Source organism: Marmota flaviventris, chromosome X (assembly GCF_047511675.1).
Source record: "Marmota flaviventris isolate mMarFla1 chromosome X, mMarFla1.hap1, whole genome shotgun sequence".
Classification (NCBI taxonomy): Eukaryota; Metazoa; Chordata; class Mammalia; order Rodentia; family Sciuridae; genus Marmota; species Marmota flaviventris.
The window spans coordinates 33545961-33572214 of NC_092518.1; the positions used below are offsets into that span (position 1 = coordinate 33545961).

Sequence of the window (26254 nt, forward strand, 5' to 3'; positions counted from 1 at the left end):
AGAACAAGCATTCAGCAAACTGAAATATTCCATATCCAGTTGACTTTTATTGGAGACTCATGAACCGGGCAGCATGCTGCTTATTATACTACAGACCTTCTCAGAACTGGCCCAGAAAAGGGTGAGAAAGGAGACTCCTCCCAGGAGGCAGAAGTTCCTGTGATCCATTGAGTAGTTCATTTTGTTGGGTATAAGTTTGGCCAGGGGGCTGAGCCACACTGCCTCACGGGCACTGGCTAATTTGTCAGGGACTGGCCAGCGCACGGTGCAGACCTGTTAGGGAAGCCGGGCCAGGTCTTTTCCAAATTTCTCTGTCCATAGATCCTAGGGAGTGGGTAGAGCAGCAACAAGAGCTGGTGCCACAAGAGTCTGGCCACCTGCTAGTGCAGTTTTCTCTTGCTTTCCAAATGTGTTTGGGCCTGGTCTTATACCTTCCACCTCTATTTTTTAGTGGAAAAATGCTATGCATGTCCAATTTTATGGCTTGTTAGATGAGATAATACCCAGGTCATAATGGGTGTTTTTGAAGAAGCTTTAAGGATAGCTGTTGCCTTTTATTGAATGCTGTTGCATGATCTGCAGAGATGGGCTTATTTTATTTTTTTCCTGTATTCATGCCATGTACTGTAGTAATAAATTCTTGCACACTGAACTATCCTTGCATTCTTAGTATAAACTGCACTTAGTGATACTAATTTCTTTTTTTAATATGATGCTGGATTTTTGTTTGCCAATATTATATTTAGGATTTGTTGTGGTTGTTGTTGTTTGGTACCAGGGATTGAACCCAGGGGCACTTAACCGCTCAGCCACATCTCTATGCCTTTGTCATATTTTTATATGTAGAGACAGGGCCTCACTAAATTGCTGAGGCTGGCCTTGAACTTCAAAGGATATTTCCTTCTTCTTCTTTTTTTTTTTTTTTTGGTGGAAGGGATTGAACTGAGGGGTGCTTACCCACTGAGCCACATCCCCAACCCTTAGAATGTTTTATTTTGAGACAGGGTCTTTCCAAGTTGCTTAGGGCCTTGCTAAATTGCTGAGGCTGACCTCAAACTTGCAATCCTCTTGCTTCAGCCTCCCAAGACACTGGGATTACAGGAATATTTCCTTCTTTATCTATGCTCTGTCACATCTAAGGCAATAGAATTATCCCCTCTGTAGAGATGTGCCAGAATTCACTTGCAAAACCATCTGGACATACCACGTTATGAAACTGGACCATCAACTGTGGGTTCTACTGAGTCTCTTTGGGTCAGCTCAAGGCTTGGTCAGGAAAGCTGGTAACCAACCCTCCAGCACATGGCTTTCTTTCTGTTCTTCTTACTTGCTATGCTCCATCTACCGTATGCTATTCCCCCTTCCATGTTAACACCGACTCTTGCTTCCCACGTCACCCCAAGTCTCACCATTTCAAAGAAGCCCTCCTTGAAGCCTGGAAGTCGTTTGCGGGCTTGCTTGAGTAATATTGGTCATGCCCGGCTTCTGTTCACTGTGATGTCACCTTCAAGAGGGCAGAGGCCATGTCTGGTTTGGGTTCTCACTGTATTCCCAGTACCCAGCCCAGAGTCGGGCACATACCACGCACTTGGCACCTACTTATTCAATTAAGTAGCGGATGCATCAGGCGGCGCAGAGCTAGAATAGCTCTAGAGTTCCCATCAGCTGTCATTTTCTGGGCTCCCTTTTTGGGTCCTGCTTGTGGGGCGGAGGGGTGAGGGGCAAAGCGGCCAGCTGTGGTCAGTTGGCAGCCACCCACCATGCGGTCAGATCTGGTTAGAGGTTGAAGAAGCCCTTTTCCTACTTCAAAGATCCTGCTAAGAACAATGTGGCAGGCCCCAGCCCTGGCCAGACAATTCTCAAGGAATGTTCCACCCAGGCCAGAAAACCCAGTGCCAGAAATCTTGGACAGAGCCTGTGCCAGGAGATTCCCTGCCTCGGGGAGCTGAGCTGACAGGGAGATGGCTGTAAATGCCACTGATTCATCACCAAGGTGACACTCGGCTCTTCCAGTGCTCAGGGTCTGCTCCTTTACAAGCCACCACCCACCACCACCCCTTCTAGAAAGATCCCAAGTGAGTGTTGCTGCCTTGACATCTCCTCAGATGGTTTTCTTGGCTGGTGCCCAATATCTTTTGTCTTGTATTAGGGTGTTGGGGAGGGAGGGGGACAAGGTCATCTAGCTCCTGCCTTGTGTGATTCTGTTATTCCAAATTCTGAGAATGCCTTTTCCCTTTTAAAAGAGTGAACTAATTCCACTTCGACAGCGACAGCGTTACTTGGACTCCCTCCAAGGGAAAGAGGTAGGGGATTCCAGGGATCTGAGTCATCTAGCCACTGGAGCTGGAAGCAATTCTTCGGTCCTTATCCCATGGCAAGGACAAAGTTTATGTCAAGGTCAGATACTGTTGTGAATCCACACACACCAAGTGGCCTCTTCTAGCCACTGGAAGCTTCTCCTGAGGCCCAGGAAGGAGGGCTTGGAGGAGGCACCTGATCGATTTTGTTTCTAGAAGTGGGTGTCGCTTTGGCTCTGAACTAAGACTCCAACATCTTGTATGAGGCAAAAGACTGACTACAAGCCTGGGTCCTGAGTTTGGCTGGTAGAAAAGATGTGTCTGTTCAGAAGGTGGAATGCTATATAGCAGTTAAAAAGGATGTCCTAGGCTGGGGCTGGGGCTGGGGCTCAGTGGCGGAGCACTTGCTTAGCATGTGTGAGGCACTGGGTTCATCCTCAGCACCACATAAAAATAAACAAATAAAATAAAGGCATGCTGTCCATCTACAACTACAAAAAAAAAAAAAAAAAAAAAAAGGATGTCCTATACACACCCTGTCCTCATGGACTCATTTTGAAAACACAATGTTAGAGAGAAAAAGCAAGTTCCAGAAAGATATATAGAATGTGTTACCATTTGTAAAATGTTAAAATATACTGTGGTTTGGATGTGTTTTGAATGTGTACCCAAGGGCTTCTGTGTTAGCAGCTTGGTTCCCAGTGTAGTGTTGCTATGTGGCGGTAGGACTTTTAAAAGATGGGGCCTAGTGGGAGTTGATGAGGTCACTGGGGACACTGTCCTCAGAAGGGATTAAGATAGCTCTCAGGGAACCCCGAGTTAGTTCTTACAAGAGCAAGTTGTGGCTGGCTGTGGTTGCTCAGGCCTTTGATCAAGTGATTCAGAGGCTGAGGCAGGAGGATTGTGAGTTCAAAGCCAGCCTCAGCAAAAGGGAGGCCCTAAGCAACTCAGTGAGACCCTGTCTCTAAATAAAATACAAATAGGGCTGGGGATGGGGCTCAGTGGTCAAGAGTCCCCTGGGTTGAGTCTCTGGTATCCAAAAAACCAAACCAAAACAACAACAAAAACAGCAAGTTGCTATAAAAGAGCAACCTGACCCCTGGATTCCTTCTGGCTTCCTTTCTCTCTCTCTCTCTTTTTTTTTTTTGTGGTGATGGGGATTGAACCCAGGGCCTTGAGCATGTGGGGCAAGCACTCTACCAAATGAGCCATATCCCCAGCCCTCTTTTTTATTTTGGTACCAGGGACTGAACTCAGGGGCACTTGGCCACTGAGTCACATCCCCAGCTCTATCTTTGTATTTTATTTAGAGACAGGGTCTCACTGAGTTGCTTAGGGCCTCAGTAAATTGCTGAGGCTGGCTTTGAACTCGTGATTCTCCTGCCTCAGCCTCCTGAGCTGCTGGGATTACAGGTGTGCACCACCGCGCCCAGCCTGGCTTCCTATGTCACCAAGTGATCTCTCCCGCTTGTGTGTCATTCCATTGTCCTGCCCTCTGCCATGTAATGCCACAGCCAGGGCTCTCTCACCAGATCTGGTGCCATACTGTTTGGATTTTCAAGTGCCTGAACTGTGAGCTGAATAAACCTCTTTTCTTAACAAATAACCCAGACTCAGATATTTCATTATAATAACAGAAAATAGACTCATACATTTAGGATTAATAGTATATGTATATGTGACGTATGTAATAAAAGAATAAAATTACACATGGAAATCATAATATGGTACCAAATTTGTAGTTGTCTCCCGGACAGGGAGAATGAGAGTGAGAATTCGTACATATTGGTCTAACTGTATCTGAAATGTCACGTCATTGGCTGCGTGTTCATTATGTTGTTCTGTATACTTTTTATATATCTGGAATATCTCATGATGATTTTTTTGTTTGTTTATTTTGCTTTGTTTTAATACCAGGGATTGAACCCAGGGGTAATTTACCACTGAACTAAATCCCCTGTGCTTTTCATTATTTCCTTTTGAAACAGGGTCTTGCTAAGTAGCACAGGTTGGCCTCAAACTTACCATCCTCTCTCCTCAATCTCCCCAGTAGCTGGAATTATAGGCACACACCACTGCACCCGGCCCTTGATGACTTTTGATTTTTTGTACTGAGGACTTAACCCAGGGGTACTTTACAAATGAGCTACATCCCCAAACCTTTTTTTGTTTTTATTTGGAGATAGGGTTTCACTAACTTGCTTAGGGCTTCTTTAAGTTGCTGGGATTAGCCTCCAATTTGTAATCCTCTTGCTTCAGCCTCCTGAGCCCTCAGGATGGCAAGCATGTGCCCCTGCACCCGGCCCCACGATGATTTTTTGAAAGTAGAAAGAAAAATTAGCTTTCAGGGGCTGAGGTTGTAGCTCAGTGGTAGAGTGCTTGCCCAGCATGTGCGAGGCCCTGGGTTTGATCCTCAGCACCACATCAAAATAAATAAATAAAATAAAGATTTTGACAACCACAACTGAAAAATAAATATATATTTTTTTAAAGCTAGTTTTCAGCAGCCTCGAGTATAACATGAAACTGCCCATTTTTTTATTGACTGGGACAGTCCCTCCATTATGACCGCCCAAGGTGCCAATGTCACATGGACAAAATCACCCCTGTGTCCAGGGACTTTCCTCCTGATTTTAGCCTAGACTATAGACACCCCTCCTCTCCCCGTGGCTGGGCCACCCTGTTCCTTTTCCCTTCCTCTTTTGTCACTCCTGGGAAGCCCCTGCCTCTGCCCACAGACTCCTGGATGCCTTCCAACTCCTTTTCCTGGCCTGTGTACTTCGATGACCCCTGCTCTAGGCACACCCGGCAAACACACTTCTGATGGCGAAAGAGAGGGAGGGCAAGCTGAGTTTCTGCTCTCCCAAGGTGAAACGGGGCAGTGGACTTCACCAGGAAATAACACTCCTTAGTAACCTTGTTTTTGTTTTTATTTTATTTTGTTTTTGCACCAGGGATTGAATCCAGGGTCACTTAACCACTGAGCCCCATCCCCAGCCCTTTTCATATTTTATTTAGAGACAGGGTCTCAATGAGTTGCTTAGGGCCTCACTTTTGCTGAGGCTGGCTTTGAACTCGTGATCCTCCTGCCTCAGCCTCCTGAGCCGCTGGAATTAAAGGCATGTGCCACCAGGCTTGGCTTATAACCTTGTCACTTGACCATCATTCATACCAGAGCCTCACTTTCTATGGGTGACATGGGCTCTGGCGGCCTGCTTGGGAATCAAAGTCATTCACATGGAATTGAAGAAAATCTGTTCTGAATTCTAAGACAGATTTTTCCAACCAAGTTTTGGAATGGCCCCAATTTTTCAGTTTGTCGCTTCTCCATAAAGTCCTGGTGGGTGGGGGTGAGCTAAGTTTTCCTTGGCCAAAAAGGCATGAATTCAAGGAACCCAGCTTTGCTGATGGGTGAAATAAAACAGGGTACTTCAGGGCAACCCCAGAAAGAATTTCCCGAGAAATGAAAATGACATCATGGCTCATCTGCCTGAGCTGCTCAGTGTCCACGTGTCTACTGAAAAAGCTTCTATTTTTTTTTCTTCTCGGCAGCCACACATTTTAAATATGAACAATATAATAACTAACTCCAGAGAGAAGAGCTGATCGTTCACCACACAATGTGATTTCTAATTGCTTGAATAATACTGCACAATGAAATAATTTTCTACCCAGTAAAAATGATTTCTCTTTGCTTGAGTGATAATATCCTGTTGAAATATAATGCCGTTCCAGACAGTGAGTACATAATGTCTGGAGTATTTTTTTTTTCTTCTTCTTTTTTTCTATATATAACCTTTAAATGCTAAGCATTAGGAACAAGGCAAGACCAAGTGATAAAACAAGTTCCCAGATGAAGAACAGGATTCTTGGAGTCTATGTTGGAATCTCTAATGACCCACTGTCCTTGGTTACAATGGTGAGTCAATAAGCTTATAATGCATAGATGGTCTTGGCTCTGTTCTTTTAGAGATCAGCCGTGTGATAAGAATGGAAATGGATTTTTCCATAAAGCTGGTGTGCTCTGGAGCATCTGTATTTGGACAGGCGCACATACACCATGTTGTTAATTTTAATGCAGCAATTTAATCCTCATTACTTGCATCGCTGGACCCATAAAGACAGAATTTTCTTTAGGAAATGAAATTGCAAGACATTTGTTGGCCTACCGTGCCAGTAGGCGTGGAGAGTGTCAGTGCCCTCTAGGACTAGGGCAGAAAAAGAAGGTGTGCCTCCTATTCCTGAGACGTTGAGAACATAGGGAATAAGGGTTTCAGGCCAGAGAAGAGCCATTCAGCAGAAAGGCAAGTAGCCAGCATGGTGGCTCATGCCTGTAATCCCAGTGGCTGTGGAGGCGGAGGCAGGAGGATCACGAGTTCAAAGTCAGCCTCAGCAAGTTGGTGAGGCCCTAAGCAACTCAGTAAGACCCTGTTACTAAATAAAATATAAAGAAGGGTTGGGGATGTAACTCAGTGGTTAAGTGCCCCTGGGTTCAATCCCTAGAAGGAAGGAAGGAAGGGAAAAGAAAAGAAAAACAAGAGTGAGGCCCAGAAAGGGAAATTGACCTTCCCAAGGTCACACAGCTAAGGAAGGGAATTGGTCAGGTAAAAACCAGATGCTTAGAACCTAGCCTCCTGCCTCTCACTGTACTGAGACAGCCAACACTGCACTAGAGTGCTTCTGTAGGTGGGATCATGATCCTGACTTCTATGGGATTCACGGGAGGCTGGGTCCCTTTGGCTGCAGCTCCTACCATATAGACCACACACTGGCTCCCTAATTGCCACTCCCTTTTGGCCCCTCTTGGGCTAAGGTGAGAGGATGGCAGTGGAGTATGGAATCCATACACCTTCAAAAACTCTTGGGAAAGACTTAAGCTGCTTCAGCTTTTACAAATAACATCGCCATGACCCTTACCATCCCACCCCTAGCTATGTCCACAAGTGTGTTAGAATGTCCAAAACATTTATAGCAGTCCCAAATCAGAAGCTACCTGCCTTATTCTTCTGCTGTTGCTAAAATAAAATACCACAGACTGGATAATTTATAAAGAAAAGAAATTTATTTCTCACAGTTCTGGAGGCCAAGAAGTCCAGTATCAAAGGGGCTGGCATCTAGTGAGGGTATTCATGCTGCATCATTCCATGGTAGAAGGCAGAATGGTAAAAGAGTGCAAGAACACAAGAGGGGCCTGGTGCTGTGGCTTAGAACAGTACACATTGCTAGGTGTGGTGGGGAACACCTGTAATCTCAGAAGTTTGGGAGGCTGAGGCAGAAAGATTGCAAGTTTGAGGCCAGCCTCAGCATCTTAGCAAGGCCATGGGCAACTCAGTGAGACCCTGTCTCTAAATAAAATACAAAATAGAGATAGGGATGTGGCTCAGTGGTCGAGTGCCCCGTGTTCAATCCCTGGTACCAAAATTAAAAAAATAAATAAATAAAAAGAAATAAAAAAGAAAAAAGAAAGAAAGAGATAAAGAAAAACCAATCTGTGCTATTAGAAGCCAGGTTAATGGCTACCCTTAGGGGTAGCAGACTAAAACGGAGTACAGGGGCCTTGGGATGCTGATAATTAATGTTCTGACTTCAGGAGGATGTTCAATTTGCAAAAGAATCACTTTAATATGTTTCTTCCATTTCCAAACTAAAGAAGACTCCAGCCTGACACTGACACCCCCCCCCCTTCCTGTGTAACCCAACCTCTTTAAAGGACCCTCTTAATGCACTTTTTCAGGAAACATGAGGTTAGAAGGCAACCCCATCCCCCACCCCTCAGTAGCCTTCTCGAAAAATCTTCACAAACCCTCCTTCCTGCTCCCTTCTCTCGATGCCTTTATAATCAAAATTGTTGAGGGAATTTGAGAATTTTAGAGCATGTCTTTGGTGAGTCTGCCTCTGCGGATCTGTCCACACTCATTTTGGAATGTGATATCTCTTGCGTTGGTATAGGACAGCAATAGGAAGGTCCCAATTTACTATCTTATTGTGTAGGCAAACAATAAATCCATCCATCATAATGACTTAGGACATTCACATAGACTTGGATCTTCTAAAGAGAATTCAAATCTATTACCTTCCTTCATTTCCGCAGCCATCCTCCGGGTAGCCCTTGTTATTCTCAGGTTACCAGTGAGAGTATTAAGTCTTGTAAAGGGAGGCTTCCTGCCCCGCCTGAGGTCACATGGGTACCATCTGAGGACACTGGGATCCCAGGTGTCCTGACTCCAGATTTATTCTCCTCCACCCCTATCTGGGGCAGGCCAAGGCGGGGAGAAACACAGCCCAGGGGGAGATGCTGGGCCTCAGCCTGCTGTTCTGACAGGTGAGCCTTGAAACAGCCGGGCCTGGTTTGAAGCCACCTCTGTTCCTTCCCAAGGGCCTCATTTGGAGTTTGGTTATTTTGCCTCTCTGGACCTTGAATGATCATATCTGCTTCTTGTGATTCTTGGGAAAAAAATTCAATAAAATCGCCAAGTGCACTGCCTCACTCCAGGCTTTAAAAAGATATTGGTTTCTCTCCCTCCCCTTGAAATCCTGTGGCCCCAGCAAGGTGGCTCACACCTGTACCCAGGAACTCAGGAGGCTAAGGTAGGAGGATCGCAAGTTCCAGGCCTGCCTAGGCAACTTAGCGAGACTCTGTCTCAAAATTAAAAATAAAGAGATGCAGGTGTGGCTCAGAGGGAGGGTGCTTGTATAGCATGCAGGAGGCCCTGGGTTCCATCCCAAGCACACTAGGAAAAAAAAAAAGAAAGAAAAAAGAAGCCATCAGGCCTAAGGAAGAATAGGCAGAGAGGGATGATAAGCATAATAAAAAAGGGAGGGTTTGCCACAGTGGTGCACACCTGTAATCCCAGAGGCTGAGGCAGGAGGATCATGAGTTCGAAGCCCGCCTCAGCAAAAGTGAGGCCCTAAGCAACTCAGTGAGACCCTGTCTCTAAATAAAATACAAAATAGGGCTGGGGATGTGGCTCAGTGGTTGAGTGCCCCTGAGTTCAATTCCCAATGCCAAAAAAAAGGGGGGGGGGCGGTGGAAATAAGACAGGAAATAGTTTCTCCCTTGCTTTACTATCCTGCTCAATGCTATTTTTTTTTTATTTGATGCCTGCAGCTGCTGAAGCCATCTTTTGATCATAAGGCACAAATGTGAAGACTAAACCAATAAAACTAAAGATAAAGAAACAATTAAGAGGAAAGAAAAAACCAAACAAACAAACACCGGAGTCCTTAATAATGTCATACTAATGAATCGATCAATTCTGGAACCACCAAACTCCAGATACATTACATAAATTAATAAATGCCATGATTTTTAAGCTAATTTTAATGAAGTATTTTCTACTTGCAGCCAAAAGTTAATATTTTGGCTAACCAAAATAGCAAATATTTTAGTACCATATATATATATATATATATATATATTTTTTTTTTTTTTTTTTTTTTGGTAGTGCTAGGGATGGAACCCAGGGCCTGGTGCATGGTAGGCAAGCTTTCTACCGTGGAGCTACATCCCCAGCCTCTTTATAAAATTATTAAGATGATACCCATTTATTAACTGATGAAGTCAGATACCAATCAGAAAAGAGAACAATAGGTTTTAGTGCAGGAAAAGACAAAGAAGGTCCTAGAAATAGAGGGAAAAGGTAACCAAAAAAGAATAGGAAGATGGAAGGAATTCTCTTTACCGTATTAGAACTAAAGCTAAAAGAAAGCCATAGTACCCCCAAATAGCAATGTACTCCTGTAATCCCAGTGACTAGGGAGGCTGAGGCAGGAGGATCACATGTTTGAGGCCAGCCTTAGCAATTTAGTGAGGCTCTAAGCAGTTTCGTGAGACTCTGGCTCAAACTAAAAAGGATGGGGGATGTGGCTCGGTGGTTGAGCACCCTTGGGTTAAATTCCTGGTACCACACACAGAAAGAAAGGAAGAAATAAGGAATAAAGAAGAAAGAGGGAGGGAAGGAGGGAAGGAAGGAAGGAAGGGGAGGAGGGAAAGAAAAGAAGAAAAAAGAAAGCCCTAAGTTTGCCGTGGCAGGTGTATGTGTTCTGCTTTCCCTCACAGACCTTAAACTTTTTCAATGTGCAGCTTCCAACTGGGGGTGGGGGGACCCAAGCATTAATGAACCATCAACCATGTTTCTTACACTTCATATGACTGAAATGACCCATTTATTTCTCTTTTTCGCTCTTTTCTGTTTAATGGGAAATGATTTTTTAAACTGGGATTTTTTTTTTTTTCTTTTACGAGGTTTAGATTTCTTGGATGATCGCTCTGTCCCAGACATTGTGCTCGGGGTCTATAAATATCATTTATTCCCATCTTTATGGCAACTGCAGCACATGAAATATCCATTTCACCCCCTTCCTTGATCCCTTTTCATGCTGGGGCTAGAGGGCAGCCTTCCTCCCTCCTCCTGGGCACAAGGGCGGGGGCAGGGTGGCAGGGCTGGGGTGGGGGCTGGGGGTGTCGGTCACAGCACACCAATAATCCTCTCCAAAGAGTTCTCTCCACTCATCCTTCTTCCTAACATGGCCCTGGACATTTTCAGGATGACAATGTTCTTAGGTAAAGCCACCACCTTTCCAGACCCCTTTGTTTGGGGACGCCCCTGACAGAGTCAAGGCCAATGAGAAAGAAGCAAAGTTGCTGTTTGGATCACTCTGGAAATTTTTTTTCAAGGGTCCAACTCAGCTACTTTGTCTCTTTGCCCATTTTCTTGAGCCGTTCCTCTGCTGCACCTTCTGGAATATGGATGTGGGGCCCAGAGTGAAGCAGCCCACATAAGAAGGGTAAATAGAAAAGCTAAGCCTGGCCTCACCAAGATCTGCGAGGATACAGGGTGCCCAGGGCAGCATGGGGAGATCTGCTCACCCTGGGCTGCTTTCCCAGGCACTTCTTAATTGTGGGAGGAAAATGACCCTCTGTGGTTAAGTTTCTCATCTATACAGGTGAATACATATGGCTCAGCTAATTGATATGGTCATATGCTGAAGTTTAGCTTTTTAAAAATTATGAAATCTAGCCAGGCGTGGTGGTGCACACCTGTAATCCCAGCAGCTCAGGAGGCTGAGGCAGGAGGATCCCGAATTTAAAGCCAGTCTCAGCAATTAAGAGAGGTGCTAAGCAACTCAGTGAGACCCTGTCTCTAAATAAAATATAAAAAAGGGCTGGGGATGTGGCTCAGTGGTTGATTCAATACCTGGATTCAATCCCTGGTATCAAAAAAAAAAAAAAAAAAAAGTTGAATTTATCATGCACAGAGTGATCGAAACTCATATATACTTGAGAAATGCAATCAAAGAAATTCCGCCATCCATCTCCTCTTGAATCCTGCCCCCAGAAGAGACCACCATCCTGACTTGCTGGGGCAATATGTTTCCAAGTTTGTTTTCATTCTTTTAAAAATGACAGTTTCTTATTCTTTTTTGTTGTTAAGTAATGGTTCCTTCCAACAAATTTCATTACAGTTGACAATAAACTGGATTAAAACCCTACAGGGGCAAAGAGATAGGAAGAGGAGAGAACAAGAAATCTTTAGAAGCTAGAAAGCAGATGGAAAAATACTTAGTGACCCAGCAGACCACAAGAGGCTGAATCTTGTTTTCAAAGGGGGTCAGGGAGACCAAGAAGCCAGCTAATTTTTGTTGGAAAATTCTAGAAAAGCCTGAGACTTGGAGGCAACTAAATATGTTAATGCAGGACGTAGATGGGGTTAGGAAACAAGAAAGCAGGGTAATTACTTGGGATATGGTCACAAATAACACCAATTATTTGAGACCAAAGGAATTTGGAGGAAGCGGGTACTAGGGATTGAGCCAGGGGCGCTTCAACACTGAGCCACATCCCCAGCTTTTTTTTTATTTTTTTATTTAGAGATAGGGTCTTGCTAAGTTGCTTAAGACCTTGGTAAGTTGTTGAGGCTGGCCTCGAACTTGTGATCCTCTTGCCTCAGCCTCCAGAGCCACTGGGATTACAGGTGTGCACCACCATGCCTGGTGAGACTGAAGGAGTTTAATGTAAAGAATTAAATTGGTGCAACAGAGGCCACACCATTTATTTGAGATCAAAGGAATTTACTACAAAGAATAAAATGAGTGAGACAAAGGCCATATCCATTATTTGAACAGAAGGAATTTCATATAAAGAATTGTTAAGGGGCTGGGGTTGTGGCTCAGTGGTAGAGTGCTCGCCTAGCTCATGTGAGGCCCTGGGTTCAATCCTCAGCACCACATAAAAATAAATAAATAAATAAAGGTATTGGGTCCAACTACAGCTAAAAAATAAATATTAAAAAAAAAAGAATTGTTAAGCAGGCATGAGTTGTTAACTGGGTAACTGAAAGGGTAAAAAGAGAATTCTTAAGGAATCATGGAGGGAGTAATTCCCAGAGCTGGGTGGGGAACAAAGGAAAAAGTTGGAATTATCAAAACCTGGAAGCTTGAAGTAGGGGTGCTCCTCTATACGGGCCGGAGTCTCTGGGGTGGCAAGTGATGAGGTTGGTTGTATAAATGTCAGAAAAACTGCAAAACCACCTTCCAACCAGGCGCGGTGGTGCACGCCTGTAATCCCCGCGCTCAGGAGGCTGAGGCAGGAGGATCTCGAGTTCAAAGCCAGCCTCAGCAACTTAGCGAGGTCCAAAGCAACTCAGTGAGACCCTGTCTCTAAATAAAATATTTAAAAAAGGGCTGAGGATGGGGCTCAGTGGTCGAGTGTCCCTGAGTTCAATCCCCAGCATCCCCGTCCCCCCACAATAAATGGAAAAAAAAAATCTTTCCACTGATGCTACAGCTGGATGGAGAGGCCCTTCCGGATGCTGACCACAGGAACAGGAGGCCAACAGGAAGTGCCTCCTCCCTCCTTCTTTGCCCAGTCTTCCAGTTTCCCTCTATTGCCCTCTATGGGTAGAGCCCAACAAGGAACAGCTAAGCCAAGTCTGTGCTTTGCAGGGTCCCTGCCTCAGTGTCACAAAGCATGGAAAGGTGAGGTGAGAGCCGAGACACCAGAACATAGTCACTGACAGTGTTGGCATTAGAAGCCAGTTGAAAAACAGATCCCCAAACTCAGCAAGGCAAGTGCTGCCCTCCACTCGAGCCAAATGCTCAGCTGTGTTCTCTGGAGGGCAGGGGCTCTCTGGACTGGGCAGAGGGGACATTAAGCACAGTAGAGGGGGAGATCCTGTACTGAAAATAGGGCACAAGCAAAGGCTAACTGACCATCAGGACCTCAGCCCTCATCTCCGACTGAAAGTCGGACATCCACTCTCTAGACGTCTTTCCAGAAGGAGCTTTCTAGAATGGCTCTTGTCTGAGAACCTTGCATCTGCAAGAAAATGATCTAAATATTCTGATTTCAGTATAATGGTCTAACTAGATTGTGTGAGATCTATAATCAATTACTCCCATTGAGCTCTCTTCCAATCACGTTTTTAGATTATAATCTGGTTTTTTTTGGAGGGGGGGGTACTGGGGATTGAACTCAGAGGCACTTGACCACTGAGCCCCATCCCCAGCCCTGTTTTGTGTTTTATTTAGAGACAGGGTCTCACTGAGTTGCTTAGGGCTTCGCTTTTGCTGAGGCTGCCTTTGAATTCACAATCCTCCTGCCTCAGCCTCCCCAGCCAATGTGCCCAGCTAGATTATAATCTTAAACATGAACAGATATTTTAGGGCTACCAGATATCTTAGGAGACTCTCTAAAGTGCAGGACAGAGGCCAAACTGTTCAGAATAAAAGAAACTATCCTACAGAGTTCATCTCTGATGCTTAATATTTTCTGAGAAATAAAACAAGATATTGCAAGCAAATAAAAAGAAAACACTTAAAGAATAGGACTGGGGGTATAGCTTAGTTGGTAAAGTGCCTGCCTTGCATGCCCAAGTCCCTGGGTTCAATCCCCAGCACCACAAGAAAAATAAATAAATAAATAAGGACCCTTAGAAATTAAAACTAGGATAGCAGAAATGAAAAACCTAATGGGAAGATTGGAAACTAAAGTTGAGTCTATTGCCTACGATAGGGAGCAAAAAGAGAGAGGTGGAAAACAGGAAATTAAAGCTAATAAAATCTGGTTGAGAACACATCACAAATGAAAGGTAAGAACCATCCAAATTCAAGAACATTCCTCAGACTTGAAAGATACCTATTTCCAGATTGAAAGCACTGATCAAGTGGATCACAGAACGGCTGACCTGAAAACAACTACGAATATGCAAATGATCACAAAATTTGGAAACCCAAAGAACAAGGAAAAGATCCTATGAGCCAGATGCAGTGGTGCACACCTGTAATCCCAGCAGCTCAGGAGGCTGAGGCAGGAGGATTACAAGTTTGAGTCCAGCCTCAGCAATTGAGCGAGACCCTGTCTCTAAATAAAGTATAAAAAGGGCTGTGGATGTGGCTCAGTGGTTGAGTGCCCCGGGGTTCAATCCCCAGTACCAAAAACCAAAACAAAAAGTAAGTTGCATAAAGAAAATTAGTTACACGGGCTGGGGCCAATCTCAGGAACCTTTTTTGGGAGACCCCAGCCTACTCCCCAAGTATTTGGACAATAATTATATACAAGTTTAACAACTAGCTAGCATTTATGAGGCACCAAAGACTTTACACACATCATCTCATTTTATTTTATGACCATCCAATAAATCAGATTATTCTCTCTCTGGTTTTTTTTTTTTTTTCTTTGTGGTGCTAGGGATGGAACCCAGGCCTTGTGCATGTGGGGCAAGCACTCTACCAGCTAGTTACATCCCCAGCCCTCCTCTCTCAGTTTTACAGATGAAGAATTTGGAGCAGGAGGGGGTATATGCCTTGACGAAGAAGTTCCCATAGCTAATAAGAGCTAATAACAGCAGCCAAGATATATCTAATGCTTGCCATGGACTAGAGTCCGTGCTGTAACTGGCGCTGTGGGAGCCTGCCCAGTAGCCATCTCACCCTGTACCTGACGGCAGAATCCCACTTTCGTTTACATATCCATTCCTCAAGAAAAGAGAGCTTAATTCCAGCTTGACGGTCCAAGCCAATCAGCGTGTTTCTATTCCCCATTTTCAGTGTTTGGGTTAAACAGGCTGGCAACTCAGCTCTCACCAAAAATATGGGAAGGGAAAGGTTTTCTTAGTCAAAAAAAAAAATAAAAAAAAAAAATGCAAAGCCGGTAGCAGGGGCACACACCTGCAATCCCAGCAGCTCAGGAGGCTGAGATAGGAGGATCACAAGTTCAAAGCCAGTCTCATCAACTTAGCAAGGCCCTAAGAAACTCAGCAAGAATTAAATAAAATATGGAATATGTATTTGAATGTATTGAAAAGAGAATTAGAGCCAGGTGTGGTGGCACATACTTGTGATCCCAGTGGCTCAGGAGGCTGAGGCAGGAGGATCACAAGTTTGAGGCCAGCTTCAGCAACTTAGCAAGGCCCTAAGCAACTTAGAGTGTGTCTTAAAATACAAAATAACAAAGGCTGGCTCAGTGGCTCAATGGTTAAGCGCCCTGAAGTTCTATCCCTAGTCCAAAAAAAAAAGAAGAAGAAACAAAGGAGAATTAGGACTGATGGTGTCGCTTAGTCATAGAGCGTTTGCCTAGCACGTGTGAAGCACTGGGTTTGATCCTCAGCACCACATAAAAGTAAATAAACAAATAAAATCAAGTTAAAGAAAGAAAGAAAGAAAGTTGAGAGGGCCAGAAAAGATAACTAGGGGTCACTATATAGTTTAGGCATGGATTACATTTATGTAATCATAATAATGTAAAGGTTGAATGTTGATTTAGTTAAAATTATGATGCAATATGCTGGAGGCTTGGTGTGCTGTGAGCGAGGAGGGGAGATGGGTGAAAGAACCAAAATCTTCCTTTTGCATATTGAGCCACCAGTAGATAATGCCCACGCTGTGCAGAGCAGGTTATCACCGCAAGCATGTCATTTTGTGATATGAAGGAAAATACCACAAGGATCAGCTAAAGAAGAAGCAAATCGGTGGCCTTGGGTAGCAGAGAGCAAGAGATGGGCTACAGAGGACTGTTCTTTTTCATGCTATTTATTTATTTATTTATTATTTTTTGTACCAGGGATTGAATTCAGGGGCACTTGACCACTGAGCCCCATCCCCAGACTTATTCAGTATTTTATTCAGAGACAGGGTCTCACTGAGTTGCTTAGGGCCTCACTGTTGCTGAGGCTGGCTTTGAACTCGCGATCCTCCTGCCTCAGCCTCCGGAGACACTGGCATTACAAGCGTGCACCACTATGCCCAGCTGTTCTTTTTCATTCTTGACCTTGTGGAACTGTTGGACTCTACAGGAGTGTGAATCATTGGGGTAGAAACAAAATTTGAATTTAAAACACAAGAAACCAAAAACGAAAAAAAAAAAAAAAAGTCTTGCAGAAAAAGATCCAATTATTAGCTCCAAGGAAAATCAGCGTTACTCAAGAAAGAAAAGAATGCTAAATGTCCTCAGCTGTGAATACGAGTTACATAATGTGCTGCCTGTGTTTGCCTTGCCTTCCAGATCCATCCAGCCTGCCCCGCCTGCTCTGTGATGGGAGGCCACCATCTATGGATTCCACCAATAGGCTCCTTTGCCTCTGGCTTCCAGGTGGGTGTACCCCAGGGGAGCCCCGGCAGGAGATCAGAGGGAAGACATGGGTTATAGGCACTTAGTTCCCTGGCTCCGTTCCTGGCGTGGGCATCTAAGGCTGGCCTCATGCCTTAACCGATGATTACAGCTGCTATCTGGCATCTCTCTGTCCCCAGGTCCTTTGAGGCCTACGAGTGATAATGGAGTCCCCATAGTTTTCCCAGCCATATCTCTAGTGGTTCCCTGTATGCTACCCACACTTATATAAATAGTCCTTTATTCAATTCTTCTCAAATTACCCAATTTGAGCGTGCCATCTGTTCTTCACTAGGACCCTGACTGATACACAGAATGATGATCATATAAACAATGAATGTTGTTAACCAAGCTCTCATATTATCTCAGGAGCTGAGGAAGGGAAATATATGTGTATTTGCAGCAGGTGTACAGAGAGAGTTAAATTCTCATTTTCCCCGAGAAATAAATAGACGATATCTAATAACAAAGAAAAACATTAAGAAAAAGCATTATAGAAAGGTGGACGGAGATCTCAGAAGAAACAGCAAAAAGAATTGAGGATACCAAGATCTTTCTTAATTGCTCCTTGGATAGCTGAGGAATACCTTCGTAAACTATTTCTTTTTAGACTGTGATTCCAGACTCGTTAGTGGGTTTGGAAATCAGTTCAAGGGGTATCAGTCAATTCTCTGTGTATGTGTTGGGGTTATTGGAGAGTGAACCCGGAGGTGCTCTACCACTGAGAAACATCCCCAGCCCCCCTTTTTAAAAATTTTACTTTGACCACCATGCGTGAAGGTTCACACCTGTAATCCCAGCAGCTCAGGAGGCTGAGGCAGGAGGATCATAGGCTCAAAGCCAATTTAGCAAGGCTCTAAGCGATTTAGCAAGACCCTGTCTCAAAATAAAAAAATAAAAAAGGTGGGGGTGATGTAGCTCAGTAGTGAAGCGCCTCTGGGTTCAATCCCTGGTCCAAAAAATAATTTTACTTTGAGATAGGATCTCCCTAAATTGCTGAGGCTGGCTTCCAACTTGAGATCCTCCTGCCTCAGCCTCCCTAATTGCTGGGATCACAGGCATGCACCACTGGACCTGGCAGTCAAATCTTTAATTAATCAGAACAGAATAGAAATTAAAAACAGGCATCCCCAATAAGGAGAAGAAATGTGGTTTTGTTAAGCTTCTGTTCAGTTTTATATTTGTTCCTGTGGATGTAATGTGAAATGTGTTTCTTATTGTGGATTACTCTCAAAAGAGCTTGAAAGTCACGATTCTAAAAGAATGGTGGCTGAACACAGGACCGAGAACAAAACAGTCTACTCAAATGAGGTTAAAGGGTTATGTTATTCTCTGAGGATGCAGTTAAATTTCAAATGACTGACAGGAATAATAATTCTCCGCACTGATGCGAGGGCCAGCCAGGTTAATAGTTCCACACGCAGTTCTTATTATAACCACCCTGTGCATTATGATGTTCTTGGCTCAGCAGCTAATAATAAAATAAATCCAGAGCATCTCTGTTGAAATGATAAATTGCTTTAGCATGAAAGCCCTACATACAAAGAAATATAATTGTTCAGGATGAGGCTAGCAGACATTACAATAAGACTAGCAAGCAAGAACAGAAATCACATTCAACACAGAGGGAAATGGGAGGGAAAACCCGACCCATTTGCAATTCACTGCTACTTAAACCACCAGCTAGGTGACTCAGGGTGCAAGTGAACAGAATTCCTAGAATCTAAAAAACAAAAACAAAAGCATCGCCTGGGAATCGACCTCAGCTCTCTTTGCATTAAGAGAGCTGGAAAATAAGGTTTCAGACTCACGAAATCTATTGGAAAGTGGATTTTGTGATCAAACTAGGAAGCAGTGAGTCGAGATGCAATTTTTACAGTACCGTATTTATTGTACATAGTCATAACTCAAATTGTGACATTCAATGTATATTTATTGTATCATTTATGTGATTGTATGAAATAATTGAGAGAAAATGAGGAACTACAGTTTCTTTTCCAACTTGTGTAAAGTCAATAAGAGGAGGCACCCTAAGACCAATAATTCCCATGCACCAGAATGTCCAATCGTTTGACTTCTTCTAATCTCTGAAATCTAATGGCAAATGTAAAGTTTATTTTTGGTTTTTGTGGGTTTGTTTTGGTAATAGGAATTGGATCCAGGAGCACTCAACCACTGAGCCACATCCCCAGCCCTATTTTGTATTTTATTTAGAGACAGGGTCTCACCGAGTTGCTTAGAGCCTCACTAAATTGTGGAGGCTGGCTTTGAACTCGCGATCCTCCTGCCTCAGCCTCCCCAGCCAGTTGTCAATGGATCATCAATAGAAAGTCAGTGCTTATGCCAGTATTTGATCTGGCAGTGCATTCTGGTCTGTGTGACAGTGGGAAAGTAAAAGAGAGCCGGGTGCAGTGGCACACGCCTGTAATCCCAGCTAATGAACTGGAAATGATGCAATGAAGGCCCCCTCTCCACCGCCCTGCTCTCATGCCAATGAAGATTCCTGCAGTTCACCTCTGAGCCAGGCATCATGGAGAGCCAAAGGAAGGAGGGGATGGGGTTCTACTGTGGTCTTCAATCCCATTAGGTATTCAGGAAGCAGCTGCAGCACGATATCCACCTGAGGACATCTAATAAACAGATAAGTTGTATGGGTTAAAAATAAGTTTAGCCAAAGGGATCGGTATCCCTGATACCATTCTATGTTGTGCAGAAGTTAGCCACCATTTTCTGCAATGCACTTGGCTGGCAAGTGACCCTAAGGGCCAAGATGTACTTTTATTTGTATATTTTTGGTACCAGGGATTGAACCCAGCAGAGCTTAACCACTGAGCCATATCCCCAACCAATTTTTTTAAATTTATTATTTTGAGACAGGGTCTCACTACATTGCTTAGGGCCTTGCTAAATTGTTGAGGCTGGCCTCCAACTTTCGATCCTCCTGCCTCAGCCTCCAGATCCACTGGGATTACAGGCATGCACTACCATGCCTGGCCCCAAATGCACTTTTGAGCCCACTGCTGAAACCCACTAACCTTACGAGCCTCTTGACTCTGGTTCTAAAACTCCCCAATGCCTATGTATTGGCACTTGACCCCTGATAAGCTCCAGAAGGCTGGCCTCCAAGAAGTAGGATCAGGATAACCACGTCCCATTGACTGCCCACCAAGGCTGGCTTCTGCCTGAAACCATCATGCAGTGAGACAGTCATGCAGAACCACACAGCAAGTATGTCAGGCAGGTTTTTGGTTACAAGGCCCATTCTGCCTGATTATATCAAAAGGAGCATCCTAAGAGAGTAGGGGAGCTCACAAAATCTATGTGAAGATGAGGGAATCAGGCTTGTAAGCCTGGATTATGCTATCAGACTGCTCTGATGAGACCTCACTTCTGGGATATGATGGATGTATTAATCAGCTTGATTGTAGAGATCATGTCACAATGATACATATACCAAAACATCACATTGCACACCCTGAGTAAATATAATTTTTGCTTGTTAATTATATCTCAATAAAACAGGAAGGAGAAACAGAATTCATAAAATTAATATAAAAGATGCTTTAAGAACATTTCAGTACCCAGTTTTCACTTTTTTTTTTTTTGTACTGAGGATTGAACTCAGGGGTAGTTAACCACTAAGCCACAACCCCAGCTTCCCTCCCCCATTTTTTTAAATTTTATTTTGAGACAGGTTCTCACTAAGTTGCTGAGGCTGGCTTTGAACTCATGATCCTCCTGCCTCAGCCTCCCAAGGTGCTGAGATTACAGGTGAGCACCACCATGCCCAGCCAGTTTTCCCTTTTTAATCATGGATACCACATGGCTTTCTTGGGTTTCTGTTAGTAAGATGAAGAATCCTGCTATGAATGACTTTTTTCTTTTTTTTTTTTTTTGCTTTAATGCAAACATAGGACTAAATTAAGAATGCTCATTTTTTTGCTCATTTTCCATTGTAATACATGGTTTTAGTTCAAAAAAGAAAGAAAGAATCCTTAAAAAGTACAGATACAAACCTCGATTTGGCCTCTCATATTTGGCAGTTTCTTTAGACAACTGCTTTCTTCTGGCTCAGCAATGCTTAACTGCAAACTAGCATCAAGAGCTTCTATCAGGATGCTGGGTTTGAATCCTGCTTGGCCATGCTATTTCTTTGACCTGGGCAAGTTCTTTAGCTCTCTGTGCTTCTGTTTTCTCATCTAAAATGGAAATAATAATGATACTTATTTCATAGAGTTGCTATAAGGCTAAAATGAGATAATGTGTGTAAAGACTGTCTGGAGGACAATAGGCACTTATATTTGTCAGTTTTCATTGCTGTAATGAAATACCCGAGGCAGGCAACTTACGAAGAAAAACAGGTTTATTTCGCTCACAGTTTGGGAGGTTCAAGAGCATGTACTGGCATTGGCTCAGCTCTGGTGAGGGCCCAATTGGCTGCATCACATCATGGAGGATAGCACTGGCAGGAGTACATTTAGCTGCCAGTGATTATATGGCCAAACAGGAGGACAGAGGCCGGGTGGGGTCAGGCTCAAACTTGTAAAACAATCCTTTCACAAGAATTGACCATGGTCCCATGAGAACTCTCTTGTCCCTTTTGAAGGCACACCCCTGATTGACATAGAAATTTCCACTAGGCCCCACCTCTTAAAGACTCCATTAGCTCCACATTGCCACAGTGGGTATCAAGCTCCCAACATATGAAACTTTGAGAGGGACAAAGAGCATTCAAAACATAGTAGCCCTATTGTTGCTTTTGTAATCATTGTTATTATACTTTCCTTGATATTTTTTATCTAATCCTTTTTATGCAAATATGTTATGTGAGAGCCAGGGCATCTTAAAGGGAGCTTTCATATTTAAATATGAAATGAATTTATTGGTGACTAGTTTCAAAGGCAGAAATCTAAATGCTAAAGTTTGTTGCATTGAGAGAAAGGAAAATAAAAGCCCAAAGTTATAGCATCAAGGAGACCTCAAGGGCTGGGGATGTAGCTCAATGGTAGAGCGCTTGCCTAGCATGCACAATGATACTCAATCTCACACACACACGTGCACACACACACACACATGCACACACACACATGCACACACACACACACACACACACAAAGAAGGCCTTAAATTAAGTGATATTGCTGGCATTTGTATGTCATAACAATGATTCAAATACTAAGGCAAGAATGATTCTTCATATAAAAGGCTTTTACAGACCTCAAGATGTAGAATCTATCTTCCAGGCTTAAAATAGCTTCTTTCATAATTTTTAAAACATATGCGCTTTCATGCGAGACAGCAGGGGGCAGCTTTATTGGCACCATTTATCCGTTGAGCTGTAAGTCATGGCAGGTATCTTGGATTGCACATTTCCCCTTATCAGGGGGAGTCGACAGGCAAATAGACCAGTCATGTTTCTGTTTATATTCTCAAGAGCACTTATTTGTTTAATAAAGCTCACTGGTAATTGCCAACCAGGTTTCCTTATACAAAATACAAGACTTAATGAAATTTTATCATAATTGTGAGTCACAAAAGCCCTTTTAAGCAAATTAATGGCCACTGATGGAAATAAACAAGGAGCGCCAACGAAATTTCAATTAGTCATTTCACTAAGAGTCCTTCCATCTTAACACTCAGAACTTTATTCTGCCCTGTTGTCACTGTTTTTATAATTCAATACAAGGTCTTTTATTTGACATTAGTTTTGTTGCTCGGTGACATATTGTGACCCAAGTTTAAAACTGCAACATAGCACAAGTTTCATCAAATTTTGATTAGCATACTCCACATGACAAAGAAAATATATTGCTACAATCTCAACTCTCCAGCGCTTAGAAAAGTAGCTTAGTAAATTGAGAGGGTATATGTGGAGAGGCTACTTAAAATATATTTATGTCTTCATTATGTTCTCTTAAAATATGATATATAAAATCTAATTTTTTTTTTGGTACCAAGGATTGAACCCAGGGGTACTCAACCACTGAGCCACATCCCCAGCCTACCTCCCTCCCGCCCTGTCCCCATAAGGGGAATTGAAGAGTTGCTTAGGGCCTTACTAATTTGCTGATGCTGGCTTTGAACTTGCGATCCTCCTGCCTCAGCCTCCTGAGTTGCTGGGATTATAGGCGTGTGCCACTGCACCCAATTTAAAATCTAATTTTCTAGTGAGCGCAGGTTTGCAAATGGAAAGAGATAGGATCCTTTTAAAATCCAGCCAAGTGAGGACTATACGCCTGTAGACCCAGCTATCAGCAAGGCAAGGCTGAGGCAGGAGGATCACTTGAGCCTAGGAGTTTGAGGTCAGCCCCAAACAGAGAGAGATCCCCATATCCAAATAAATAAATAAATGAAATCATTAACAGATATGTTAAGGTTTAGTACAGGGAATTCAGAAAAGCAAAGTTGAGCTTTTTAAAGCTAATATTTTTTGGTAGACATTTGGAAGGATTTTTCTCTAAGATAAAAGGGGAAAAAAGACTTTGATGCCTGGTAAAGGTAAGAAATCTGAGTGGTGAGTTTTGCCTCTGTTCAAAAATAAACTGCGATTCAAATGCACATTTTTGTCAAACCTGGAGAGCTGGTAATTAATAACCACGGCATCTCGGTGATTCTTTTCTCATTTACACTTAGATATTTATATTCTTTTCATTGTTCTTGGATTTTCTGTGGTCTTAGTTTGGATTCCTTCAGAAGCTGAAGGTGAGACAAGGGTTGAAGCGCAAGTAGTTTGTTTGGGAGGTGGAAATAAGTGTCCATAGGGGGCTGAGGCTGGGGCTGGGGCTCAGTGGTAGACTGCTTACCTAGCATGTGTGAGGCACTGAGTTCAATTCTCAGCACCACATAGAAATAAATAAAATAAAGGTCCATTGACAATTAAAAAAATATATATTTAAAAACAAAGTGTCAATAGGGAAGTCAGGAAGTAAATCCTAGAAGGGAAGCCACTATAAGTGGGTTATCCAGCAAGATACAACTGCGGACCCAGGCTGCCTAATCTCACTGGGGAACTCTGGGAGGGAGGTGGTGCAGAAGGGAGCCCCTGAGTCATCTCACAGTAGGAGAGAGGGAGCTGGGGCATGGATAGCTAGGGAGCCAGGCAGCTGGGGTATTGATTTGCTAAATAGCCAAGGTCTTTGGCTGGGGGCTTGCTCCTGTCCTCTGGGGCTGTCCAATCCTCAGCTCTTCCAGCCTGCCGTGCCCTGGGCCAAGTCCTCAAGCAGATACTAGCAGTTGGTGCACTGAAGTGGTAGAACACCTGCTTTGGGTCACCCCAGAGGATTTCTGTAAGAAAGTAATCACTGCGTAAATATATGTTTAACTTTTAGAAAAGAAATCACCAAACTATTTAGAATGGCTGTATCATTTTATATTTCTATTAATAGTATATAGAAGATCACTGTCTTTAAGTTCTCATAAACATTTACTATTGTTAATTTTTTAAATTTTAGTTATTCTTAAAATTTTAATTTGCAGTTTTGTAATGGCTTATACTCGTTTTAGTTGCGCTGCTGAATCAAAGTAGTATAAAGTGAGCAGCTTATAAACAACAAATTTACTTCTCAGTTCTCATTGTTGGAAGTCTGAGATCAGTGTGTCACCATGCCTAAATTAACACTTGTGTTCTGGTTTTCTTAGAGTTTTGAAATATTTTGAAAAGTTCTCAACATAAAGTTGCTTCTTCATTAGTTTTTGTTTAGATGAGATGCCCCCCACTGGCCAAAGCTCCTGTTAATGCAGGAATATGCCGAGGTCAAATGTTTAAATTATGAGAGCTGTAAACTGATCAGTCCATCCTAGTTTCAGTGGACTGTTAACTGGGTGGAAGAAGTGTGTGTGTGGATGCTTTGAAAGGGTTGTTCTTGCTGTGGCCCCTTCTTCCCCCATTACCCCCCTCTCTCTCTCCCTGCTTCCTGATCCTGCCATGAGCTGGGTAGCTTTCTCCCACACAACCCTTCCCCCATGATGTGCTACCTCACCTTGGGCCCAGATCAGTGTAATCAGCTATCTATGGACTGAGATCTCTGAAACTATGAACCCCAAATAAACTTTTCCTACTCTTTAAAAAAAAAAAAAAAAAAAAAAAGAGTTTAGAATAATGCCTGGAACAGAGTAAGGACTCTGTTCTTAGTTCAGTTGTTCTGATAACATTTGCTTTCCTTTTTTTTTTTTTTTTTTAGTATCAGGGATTGAATTCAGTGGTGCTTAATCATTGAGCCCCTGAGCCACACCACCAGCCCTTTTTCTTTTTTTATTTTGAGACAGGGTCCCACTGAGTTGCTTGGGGCCTGGCTAAACTACTGAGGCTGGCCTTGAATTTGTGATCCTCCTGCCTCAGCCTCCAGAGCCACTGGGATTACAGGTCTACACTGCCACACACCCGGCGTTCCATCTTAATTAATTAATGTAGTATATATAAACCATCCTTTCTTATTGTTCTAGGACTTGTCTTTCTCTGCCTGCACCTTAGATACTGGTGTTTCTCTTTACTTCTTACAGTACAACCTCTTGCAGGGCCGTGTCTTATTATCTCATCCAATGGCGTCTTTGTTCTGGAATCTTCATATCCGGATCAGACCACCGCTCTGTTCTGGATGCCACTGCCTGCCGGGGAGCATGGCTGCGGGTCACACAGCTCTTCCAACTCACCCTGCCCTCCCAGAACTCCTGCTAAAGGAACCCTCTTCCACTTCCATTGGTGATTCTGTAACCAAGGTTCACTTGATGCTTTGACTATATCCCCTGTAGCTATGAAACGTACATTTTTTTTTCTTTTCTCCAACCTTCTTCTCCTGATCTTCTGCTCCCTGCTCTTTTCCCTAACTTTTCCCCTAATCTTCTCTGATCTTCTTTTCCCTAAACTTCTCCCTGATCTTTTCCCTGATGTCTCCTTCCTGATCTCATTTTCTCCTCCCTAATCTCATTTTCTCTGAATCACCTCTAGAATCACAGCCTTTGGGACTTGATGTGTTTCTCCTTTGCTAGCAAAGCAATAAACCCTCTTTTTTTTTCTCAAAACTGTGTCCTCTTTATTGGATTGGCAACAGGGACAGGGACAGAGCTTGCAGCAACAGTTCCACTGGCAAAGACAACTCCTTCTGCATCTCAGACCAGGGCCGACCTCCAGCCAAGCCCATGAGGCAACTCAGCCCCTCTCCATCCCCAGTATGACAGGACAAGAACTGTTCTAGGGTCAGGCCCCCCAGGATCAGGGAGGGGTCTGGGTTCTGGAGTGAGGAGGATTGGGAAGCCGGGCACCTCACAGGGAAGCTCTGTCAGGAAATGTCCAGGTAAATTTGGGGAAGGTGGGGGATGGTGGCCTCTAATTCTCTAGCGTTCCTAGGTGCTTACA

The 26254-nt window shown here is 43.5% G+C and overlaps 2 long non-coding RNA genes across 2 annotated transcripts in view; one reads left to right on the top strand and one right to left on the bottom strand.

Moving 5' to 3' along the window:
- LOC114086097 (uncharacterized) overlaps positions 1-25907 on the top strand; it is a 42993-nt gene extending 17086 nt beyond the window's left edge. The window contains exons 2-3 of the long non-coding RNA XR_003581591.2: positions 16798-16884; positions 25402-25907. This is a non-coding gene — a long non-coding RNA (uncharacterized lncRNA). The remainder of the gene's footprint in view (positions 1-16797; positions 16885-25401) is intronic.
- Positions 18887-22197, bottom strand: LOC139703310 (uncharacterized). The gene is made up of 3 exons (XR_011705712.1): positions 22120-22197; positions 20919-21101; positions 18887-19532 (listed from the first exon to the last, which is right to left on the bottom strand). It is a non-coding gene; the product is annotated as an uncharacterized lncRNA (long non-coding RNA).
- Positions 25908-26254: the final 347 nt, after the last annotated feature.